The following is a 10,105-nucleotide window of genomic DNA, read 5'->3' on the forward strand; positions in this document are numbered from 1 at the left end:
CTTCCCTTGACTGACCAACCCCCATCCTAACTCCCCACTTACACTCACCTTTACTGGCTCCATCCCCGCCTCCTTGACCTGTCCGTCTCCTCTCCACCTATCTGCTCCTTTATCCATCTTCCATCTGCCTTCCCCTCTCTCTCTATTTATTTCAGAATCCCCTTCCCCTCCCCCATTTCTGATGAAGGGTCTAGGCCGGAAACGTCAGCTTTCCTGCTCCTCTGATGCTGCTTGGCCTGCTGTGTTCATCCAGCCCTGCACCTTGTTATCTTATATCTTATCAAGAATTGCTTTTTACATGTTGCAATGACATCTTTAAACACAAGAGGGCGGTGCAGAACTTGCCATGGCCAGGTTCTCATTATTGGGCTGCATATATTATACCTCTCAGAGTGAGATCAATTTGTTATCATCTTTTATTTCAATTCATGTGAATTCTGTTTCTGAGCTTCTGTCAATCACATTCATTTTTCTACTGCCATAATGTTATCTCTGATTCATACAGCTACTAATCCCACTTCTTCAACGTAGACCTACTCCCAATTCCTCCGCCTCTGCCGCATCTGCTCCCAAGATGGGGCGTTCCACTCCTGCACATCCCAGATGTCCTCCTATTTCAAGGACTGTAACTTCCCTACTCTGGTGATCAAAAATGCCCTCAACCGAATCTCTTGTGTTTCCCGCACTTCTGCCCTCACATCCCCTCCCCCCAACAAAAATAAAGACGGAATCCCCCTTGTCCTCCCATATCAACCCACCAACCTCTGCATCCAACGTATCATCCCCTGCCACTTCCATCACCTACAATCCGACCCCACAACCAAAGATATATTTCCCTCCCCACCCCTATCTGCCTTTCGTAGGGATCACTATCTCTGCGACTCCCTCATCCACTCCACCCTCCCCACTAGCCCCACCACCCCTGGTACCTTTCCCTGCAACCACAAGGCACAAAACAAACTTTCCACATTAGACAGGGGTTCACACGCACATCCATCAACGTGGTCTACTGCATCCGCTGCTCCCAATGTGGCCTCCTCTGCATCAGTGAGACCAAGCACAGACTCAGAGACCATTCTGTAGAGCATCTGTGCTTTGTGCACGACAAACGAAAACCATTTTAACTCCCCCTACCACTCCCTGGGTGACATGTGCATCCTGTGCCTCCTCCACTGTCACAATGGTGCCACCCACAAACTGGAGGAGCAGCACCTCATATTCCACCTCAGGAGCCTACAGCCCAATGGCCTAAACATGGATTTCACCAGTTTTAAAATCTCCCCACCCCCGGCCTCGTCCCATGACCAACCCTCCCTCTCATCCCTGCCTCCTTGACCTGACACAACCTGTCCATCTTCTCTCCCACCTATCCACCCCTCCCACCTCACTGACCAATCACCACCATTGCCTACCTGCACTCACATATCACCATCCCACCTACCTTCCCCAGCTCCACCCCTCCTCTATTTATTTCTGAGCTCCCTTGCCCTTCCCCATTTCTGAAGAAGGGTCCCGACCCGAAACATCAACTTTCCTGTTCCTCTGATGCTGCCTGGCCAGCTCCACACTGTCTTATCTCTTCATCATTTTTGATTATTTCATATCCTGCAATATTTTATTGTCAGGCTACTTTTTGTATAGCCATGTTTCATGTATTTGGCTCCTTGGTGTGAATTATTGCCTTTAGTTCCCCTAATTTTATTTCAGATGCTGTCTAAGTTGCTGGAAAGACAGTTTAATTTGCCTTTACAGTTGCCCCTTTTACTTGATTTTTAGCATTCCTTTGACGGTTCTGATTTATAAATGTCTTTGTTCCCTGGCCGTTTATGTTAACATTGTTTCTGACCTTAGTCTGACCATTACTTTCATCTCCTATTTCCCGTATCTTCAAACTTCTGTTACTTTCACAAGATCCTGTCACTCCACCCACCCGAAATGCAATGATTTAAAGCCAATTAAGTACTTACAAAGTGTAGTTACTGTTAGGGAAACATAGCAGCAATTTGCAAACATCAAGCTCCCAAAAACAACAACATGAGAGTTGATCATTTAGTTGTTGTATGAGCAATCCTCATTGCAGATCAACATGTTGAATGAGACCAGCTGCACTATTGTTCATGAGTTAGCTTTGCTGCCACCATTCTCTTTCAGGGTATAGATTTACAGGCATGGTAGGAGAAAAACACTTGCTGGTCTAATGAGAAGCTGCTCTTGTCTTAAACATGATGCAATTTATTGCATGTTAGCAACTAAGTACATGTTACACTGTGATGATAGGCAGTGTTGCAGAAACTATGAGGAGAACCCGAATGGTAAATCTTAATCCCTCAAGGTCATAAGCTGTGACCCCATCAAGTTCGTGTAACATCATAATTTTGGATGGTATTTAAGGCATTCATTCAAAAGACTGCACCTCCAACAGTACAGCATAAGCTCAATACTTCAGTAAAGACCACATGAAAAAAAAATTCCTGTATTTCTACTTATGGACTGAAATGAGAAAAGAACTGTTTTTAAACCAAGGATTGATGCATTTTTGAAAGCATGTAACCTGGCACTGATTGCAAGCATCATTTATACAACTGCTTATTTGGGCAGTGGCTAAAGTGTGGTTGCAGACAAACTGGAGCTGAGGGATCGTGGACAGATGGAGCTTTGGTTGGTACAAGTAGCTGATTGGTTTGTGGACTTGTGACCAATTTTTGATGACAAAGGCCTTCAACAACTATGTGATTAGTTCTCAGGTAGCTGAACAGCTTGGGACTATGAATAAGAGGGAAAAAAGCCTTTCAGATCTCCAATTGCTCAGAAACCCTCTCTGTTCTCGACAATAAATGTCACTTTCAGCCTGAAGAAGACCAGTTTATCCTTCCATCAATAGTTACAGTACGTTGTGACTTTTAATTGATAAGTTGGAAACATTTTAAGAGAACAAGCCATCCCATGACTCTTAGAAAACAGTGGAAACATCCAGAGAAGGCAGTGGTGAAACAGTGTTCTGACCAGCACAAGAATCATAAGAATAATCTTCAGCAACCCTTGTGAACAGGAGCCACTGAACTGCTTTCCCAGTTTTTCCATCCATCCATAACTTCCTCAGAAGGCTAAGGAAATTTGGTATAAAGAAAGGCTGGATAGGCTGGGACGTTTTTCACTGGAGCATAGGAGATTGAGAGGTGACCTTATAGAAGTTCATAAAATCATGAGGGGTACAGATAGGATTAGTGGTAGATGTCTTTTCCCTAGGATGGGGGATTTCAAAACTAGTGGACACATTTTTAAGGTGGCAGGAGAGAGATTTAAAAAAAGACATGAGGGGCAAATTTTTACGCCGAGGACAATTCACATGTGGAATGAACATCCTGAGGAAGTGGTGGGTGTGGGCACAATTACAACATTTAAAAGATATTTGGATAAGTACATGAATAGGAAAAGTTTGGAGGGATATAGGCCAAGAGCAGGTAGGTGGGACTAGTTTAGTTTAGGATTATATTTGGCATGGGCTGGGTCTGTTTCCATGCTGAATAAAAACCGAAAGAACTGCGGATGCTGTAAATCAGGATCAAAAACAAAGTTGCTGGAAAAGCTCATCAGGTCTGGCACCATCTGTGAAAGAAAAAACAGTTAACATTTCGGGTCCGGTGACCCTTCCTCAGAACTGATAGTGGCTGGGAAAATGTCAGTTTATATGCGGAAAATAGAGAGGTGGGTGGGGTAGGGAATTGCGGATTGCAACTCCTTTGTCTGTCCAACTGTCTTTCTCTTTCTTTGGGGTCTATCCTATCGTTTACTCCCTACCCCACCCACCTCTCTATTTTCTGCATATAAACTGATGTTTTCCCAGCCACTATCAGTTCTGAGGAAGGGTCACCAGACCAGATATGTTAACTCTGTTTTTTCCTTCACAGATGCTGCCAGACCTGCTGAGCTTTTCCGGCAACTTGTTTTTGTTTCTGTTTCCATGCTGTATGACTTTGACTCAATGTCTATAAAGACACATATATTTTTATACATGCACCATAGAAAGCATCCTATCTGAATGCATCACAGCACTGTATGGTAACTGCTTTTCCTAAGACCTAAAGAACTAAAGAGAGTTGTGAACACACCCCAGTCCGTCACTCAAACTAGCCTTCCATCCATTAACTTCATCTATCCTTCTTGCTGCATCGGGAAAACAACCAACAGAAATAACAACCAAAGGCTTCTCCCACCCCAGTTATCCTCTCTTCCACCCTCTTCCTTCAGGCAGAAGATATATAAGTTTGTATACACATACAAACAGATTCAAGAACAGCTTCTTCCCTGCTATTATAAAACTTTTGAATGGACCTCTTTAATGTTAATGTTGATCTTTCTCTCTGCACCTTCTGAGCAGCTGTAACACTGTGTCCTGCGCTCTGTTCTGTTACCCTGATGCATTTGTATAGTTCGATCTGCCTGTAAAGTGTGTAAGACAACACATTTCACTGTACCTCAGTGCTCATGACAGTAATAAATCAAAACAAATTTTTTCTTTGCGCATGTGTGTGAGAGTGAGAGCACGCATGCACACTTAAGGGAAAGTTTATAAAGGGATAAAGGTTTTAATTAATAGAATTGTATGCCAATGGGTCATAATTCTAAACCTGTAGCTAGAGTCTATTTTCTTGAGATAAATGGACATTCACGTTAAGTACACAAACCTGGTTCATGCTTTCTATCAACCTGGGTCTGAAAGACAGGTAGTTTGGGAAAATCTGTGTACTTTTAAAAAATCTTAAATTTTTGTGATGTCTCTGGGAATAGCAGGGCATGATGTCCAGCGTGCTACTCCAGTGAGGCGTAAAACTTCACAGGAATGTCATCCTAGATTATCTGTTCTAACTCCTTCCAGATGAAAATATATCACAAAATCTATTAACATTCTTTCCAATCATGCTCCAGATTAAATTTTTTTCAAATAACTTACATCTTTTCTAATTTTTCTTCCATTCACTGTGTATTCTCTAAGTCAGGACCCATGACCTTGAGTGAAAAATTGGAATGATGTTAAAGCTTTAATTGGATAGGAACCATTACTGAGCTTTGTTCTGGGAAATTAAGCAGGACAAATAAATGATGTGAAAATATGGGAAATAATGAGTCACAATTTAGTTATAGTCCATGTAAAAACAGCCAAGTTTAATGAAGAGTTTGATGTAGGAGCTGAATTGAAAATAAAGTAATATTGAGTAAGATAAGAACAGATCTGAGTCAAACTGACTGGGCAGAAAAGACAGCAAACAGGATTAGTATGTAAAATCTTCAAATGAAATGGACAGAGGGTAGAATGAATACATTCCTACAATTAAAAGATAAATGCTGCTTTTACAAGTGACAGAGGCAATGAAAATGTAGGTGTTCTAGCAGAGGATGTGGAATAATTGTTAGAAAGAATTTTAAAATTGGTATTAAAAAATGAGTAGAAACCAAGTTGAATAAGCCACTAACCTTGAGTGTCTGTGCCTAGACAACTGAAGGAAGACAATGCACAGTTTTTCAATCTTCCTTAAATATGAAAGGTATGCTGGAAGGCTGGTTAGTCAAAGTAATGCCAATTTTAAAGATGGGAGAGAAGGGTAAACAAGGTAACAATGAACCAGATAGCCTAATGTCAATTGTGCACAACCTCTCAGAATCCATAATTTGCAATTAAGCAAGTTAGCTTTTAGAGAAGCACATGCAGTCAATGTGAATTTGGTAAAAGCAAATCATGGTTGGTAAACTTGAAAGAGATTTTTGAATTAAGTCAATATAGTCAATTTTCAACTTTGGTTGGTTCCTCCTTGTTCAAGCGGTAAAGAAACACCCACCACTGAGACACCAGATTCATTTAAATCTGGCAGGTAAGCATCTGGGTCCTAGCGAGGTAAATCCTAGAATGGAGTCAATATCGTGAAGGGTGGGGGTCCCATGTCAGGAGTAACTCAGACTATTTTTGCAAAATACTCCAGCTTCTCCAAGGCCCACAAAGATAGATAGCTACTAAACTTCTTCTATGGAACTTATTAGCATGTACACAGCACAGATTTTGACAATATTTGACTAAAAGTGGCTATTAGGGACCTATTTACTTCATACCATTCTAATTTCCAAAGTAAAAGAGGTTTATCATCTGAAACAAACAAGATCTTGGATACACAGTGCCCAGTTTCTTTCACCATGATGTTCAGCTGGGGTTAACACAGCAATAAGGCCACTCACCTCATTAATACCCCATTAGTGTCAGATGAAGTAGTGAATAATAATCTGTTTGTATTTTCTAGCACTGAGTTTTATGACAAATTATTGAAATACTTGGCTCAAGGCCTTTCCTGAGTTTACTACAGGGTACCAGTCATGGGGTTGGGGATTTGGTAGTTGAAGTTTGGGGTAGCACATTCTTTTCACATTTTTAAATTCAGAGTGCCAGTTATTATTTACTTCAATTAGACAGTCATATGATTTACAAAAGGTTGCTATGACTCCATCCCACATACTGGGCAGCAGTCCTGGTTTCAGTGAGAAGTTCTGAGGCCCACTATGGGTACTACTCTATTCTGGAAAGGCAACAGAGAGCGAGAGAGAGAGAGAGGGAAGGGAGGGAAAGGGGGAATCAGAAGGTGGGCACACAGAGTGAAGCTAATCCTGGGACTTTGCTCCTGTCTTTAATCCAGCAGAATCTCCTGTTTTGCCACAGTACACCATGCCTGAGTGTCTGAGGAGAGAGCTGCATGAAAGAGACAAGCTTTCAGCTTGCAATAAGAACATGATTGCCTTGTTTGTGTTGGCTGCTCAGACCTGGAAGGTGGCCAGTTGTCAGTAACATTAGTTGAATGAAGTTTAGTTACCATACAAACATGGTCACTCACTTCCATGTCTGCTCACATATCATAGAACAGTACAAACTTATAAATAGTCCATCTAGCCTGTCCACATAATTGCAATGTGTTTAATTAATTAACAGGATGTGGACGTCACTGGCTAGGCCGACAATTGCTGACCATCCCTGTTGCCCTTGAGAAGGCGGTGATGGACATTCTTGAACCACTGCAGTCTATTGATGTAAGGACATCCATGGTGCTGTCAGGGATGGAGTTCCAGGATTTGAATTGACTTGAATTAGCTTTATTTTCACATGTACTCGAATGAGTTGCCACTTCAGTGTCATCTTAAGTACAGAGTACCTAGGTACAATCCTTAGTTACAGAATAGCGAAATGAAGAAAAAGTTACATTACAGCTTTACACAGTATAACCATAAGTCAGAAAATATAAGAAGGAAAGTTAAAAACACAAACATCACAGTCTCTCTCCAAAGGCTCTCTGCAGCAGACCAGCGGAGGGGACTTCCACGTGGTCTGACTGCTGGCTGCCACCATGCTCCACACTGGGCCACTGTTCCCGGCTCCCACACCAGGCTGCTACTGCCACGCTCTGCACTGGGCTGCTGGTCACTGGTGTCCCTGCTTCGGGTTGCTGGTCACCAGCATCCTTGCTCCAGTTGCTGGTGTCTCCACCAGCCCCGCTTTGGAGGCTGGGGCCGGGTATTCGAGGCTGAGAGAAGGGGGGAGAGAGGGAGAAGAGAAACAAAACAGAAGAAAAAGAACAGTTGAAACAGAGGAGTTCTGGCTGGAGCTCTGTCTACTCTGCCAGATTTTGACCCAATGACAATGAAGGAGCAATGTTATGTTTTCAAGTCTGGCTTGGAGGGGAAGCTTCAGTACAGTCAGGAAGGAGAAATCTCATCCAAAGTGAGACACAGCCCGAGTGAGTATATAGTTCAGGGAATTTGTGGCAATGTGGGAATTTGGTGCGGGGGGGAAGAGGTGCTTTTTATTTGCTTCTTTTTGGCTCATAGCTTGTAAGTTTTTTTTAACAGGATAAATTGAAACCCAGGATCAGGGGCCCATGACAAAAGAGTGACATCACAGAAAAAGCATATGTTCTTTGGTTGATGATGGCTTCTAATTTGACTATCTATCATAGGTTACTTTCAGATTGAAGGTAAATCGGGGAAATATTTACAGGCTACAAAATTAAAGAACACTATCAATTTTTAAAAAAAATTAAATAACGAACTAAGTATTTAAAGTGGAGATGCTGGGTCAGGCGATATGTTGTAACTGCATGAGCTGGTGGACCCTATTGTGGTTCACAGTGACCACATCTGTAGCAAGTGTTAGTTGCATGAGGAACTCTGGCTCAGAGTTGATGAGCTGGATTCTGAGTTTCAAATGCAGCGATTGATCAGGGAGGAGGAGAGTCACGTGGACGCTGTATTTCAGAGGCAGTCTCATCTCTTAGATTAACTACCTCAAATTTGGTCAGCAGTCAGGGACAGGAGGGTGTGACTACCAGGGAGGCAGGTAGAGGGATCCAGGAGATAGTGTTGAAGGAGCCTCAGCCCTTGAGCTTGTCTCACACGTTTGAGATTCTTGATCCCTGTGTGGACAAGAATGGGGTCTATAGGGAGGATGAGCAAACTGGCCATAGCAATGGGAGGCAATGGCCTAGTGGTATTATTGCTGGACTGTTAATCCAGAGACCCAGATAATGTTCTGAAGTTGAACCTGGGTTCGAATCCCGCCACTGCAGATGGTGGAATTTGAATTCAATAAAATATCTGGAATTAAGAATCTAATGATGACCATGAATCCATTGTCGATAGTTGGAAAAACCCATCTGGTTCACTAATGTCCTTTAAGGAAGGAAAGTGCCATCCTTACCTGGTCTGGCCTACATGTGACTCCAGAACCCGCAGCAATGTGGTTGACTCTTAACTGCCCTCTGGGCAATTAGGGATGGGCAATAAATGCAGCCAAGCCAGCGACGCCCTTATCCAGTGAATGAATAAAGAAAAATAAGAAAAAAAAATCATCATACAGGGAGCCATTCAAGAATGGGGAGAAAACAGTAATGTAGCTGTAATCGGGGACATTATAATCAGGGGAATAGACATTGCTCTCTGTGGCCAGGATTGAGAGTCCCAAAGGCTTTTTTGCCTGCCTGGTGCCTGGGTTCAGGATATCTCATCTGAGCTGCAGAGAACTTGGAGTGAAGGGGAATGATCCAGTTATTGTGGTCCATGTAGGTACCAACAACATAGGCAGAAAGAGAAAAGATGTTCTGCTGAGGGAATATGAGCAGCTAGGGGCTAAATTAAAAAGCAGAACCAAAATGGTAATATAATTTCCGGATTACTACCTGAGCCATGAGCTAATTGGCACAGGGTCAACAAGTTATAAAGCGGTAAGCACGTGGCTCAAAGATTAGAGTAGGAGAAATGAGTTCGAAATCATGGGACCTTGGCACCAGTAATGGGGAAGGACGGAGCTGTTCTGATGGGATGGGCTCCACCCAAATCAGGCCAGGACCAGAGTCCTAGCAATTCACATAATTAGGCCTGGGGATAGGGCTTTAAACTAAATAGTGTGAGTTTCAGTTGCATGGAAATTGTGGAAAATGTTCAAGGTGGGGGGAAGGGCTCTGTAGAGGTTATTAAGGTTTCCGGAACAAGTAACAAGACACAGAGTATGGAAACGATCAGGAATCTAACTTCAGGCACAGCAGATAAGGGGACAAATATGAGAAGGTGGGCAGTCAACACAGGACTGAGGGTGTTGTACTTAAATACACTTTAACGGTAACTGAGTTTGTAGCACTGATTGAAATTTGGCAGGTATGATGTTGTGGGTTTCACAGAGCCATGGCTGCAAGGGTATCAGCGCTGAGGATACACATCCAACTGAAAGGACAGGCAGATGGGCAGAAGGGGCGGGGTTGTCTTGTTAATAAGAAATAAAATTAAATCAATAGCAAGAAATGATATGGCGTAAGCAGGTATATAATCTGTGTGGGTAGAGTTGAGGAACTGCAAAGGAAAATAGACGCTGTTGGGGGTTGTATACAGTCCTCCCAGCAGTACTCAGGGTGTGGGGAAGAAAATAAATCAGGAGATAGAAAAGGCATGTAAAAAAAGCAATATTACAATAATCATGGGGACTTTGATGTGTAGGTGGACTTGGAAAATCAGGTTGGTAGCAGATCTCAAGAAAAGGAATTTGTGAAATGTCTACGAGATGGTTTTTTTGGAACAATCTGTG

Source organism: Rhincodon typus, chromosome 41, assembly GCF_021869965.1.
Source record: "Rhincodon typus isolate 14 chromosome 41, sRhiTyp1.1, whole genome shotgun sequence".
Classification (NCBI taxonomy): Eukaryota; Metazoa; Chordata; class Chondrichthyes; order Orectolobiformes; family Rhincodontidae; genus Rhincodon; species Rhincodon typus.